Here is a 1,176-nt window from a genome sequence, read left to right on the forward strand (position 1 = left end):
CTCTTCCATCTCCTTCACTGTTAATCCTTGCAATTTAGCAAATTACATATGCTTCAGTAATTGTGGAAGAAAGATGGATCCCATTAAAATGTGGACTTGTCGTATGAAGGTAGTGGGGCCACATGGCACAGCTATGTTTTAATACATTGAAAGAACTAAACAGGGAGATCCTATTTCTCTCATTTTGCACACTAATTGCTGATGGATTGTTACTTGCCAGTACAATGGCTTAGTGCAGATGCAAGCTTGAACTTGTGCAACAATTTGTTCAATACTTGGTGACCAATGAGATCTCAAATTTGTCAAGTTTGGAATTGTACTGAACTTGTATGTCAACACGTCTGGCCTTAAATTTAACATAATATTCATGGCTGGCTGACGATTTTGTGAGTGAAAATAAAGAGAACAAGATATGTACGAATGGATCTTAGTTTTAGAGCTTGATAGGATACCTATGAATCCCATAGATGGGAATAAACCAATACTTCTATGATAGGGAAATTCAAGACAAGAAGATTACTTAATTAAGTTTAGTAGTGCATATTCTCCTAGGGAGCATACAACGGGGAAACATGAACGCTCATAAAGAGAAAATAACAACCTCATTTGTCCAAAACATAACAAAAACTTACAAAAGCCCAAGCCCTAATGAGCAGAAAAACAACAAAATGTGTCGGTGTAGTTTCAGTGAAACAAGGACTTACTCCCCCGTTGCCGAATAAATTTCAGAAAAAAATAAGAACATACTGCAAACTAATAGCACACAAAATGAATGGAGTGATATACTTAAATGTTAATGATTATAAGATAATCAATTCACTAGTAAATACATGGAGTAGTGAGAATTTGGCAGCCCGGAGGACTGAACCATCACTGTAAGTGTACATTATTCTATTGTTAAGGCTGAATAGGTCAGAAAAAATGGTGCGCTTGAGTGCAGCACTTAAATGTAGAAGGAATAATGAAACTTATGTTGAGGTTTCTTTTAAGTGCAAGCATACAGCAACCCTTTGGTGAATGGTATCAAACAAGGATAAAGAGTCAGTATATACCTTGAACACCAAGTAGGGCTCATTTAACTCAACATCAAATTCGTCTGCAAAGTTAAGATTCTTCAGGAGAACATCAATAGGCTTTGTACGTCCCTCCCGTAACCTGATCTCAGACCTAAATTTG

The 1,176-nt window shown here is 36.6% G+C and overlaps 1 protein-coding gene across 4 annotated transcripts in view; it reads right to left on the reverse strand.

The window, feature by feature from the left end:
* LOC123113757 (uncharacterized) overlaps window positions 1-1,176 on the reverse strand; it is a 4,135-nt gene continuing 2,959 nt past the window's right edge. For all 4 annotated transcript variants that reach the window (XR_006456178.1, XR_006456176.1, XR_006456177.1 and 1 more), the window contains exons 6-7: window positions 1,053-1,167; window positions 1-17 (exon numbers count right to left, since the gene is read on the reverse strand). The gene's annotated coding sequence lies outside the window, so the exon portion shown is untranslated. The remainder of the gene's footprint in view (window positions 18-1,052; window positions 1,168-1,176) is intronic.

Source organism: Triticum aestivum, chromosome 5B, assembly GCF_018294505.1.
Source record: "Triticum aestivum cultivar Chinese Spring chromosome 5B, IWGSC CS RefSeq v2.1, whole genome shotgun sequence".
Lineage (NCBI taxonomy): Eukaryota > Viridiplantae > Streptophyta > Magnoliopsida > Poales > Poaceae > Triticum > Triticum aestivum.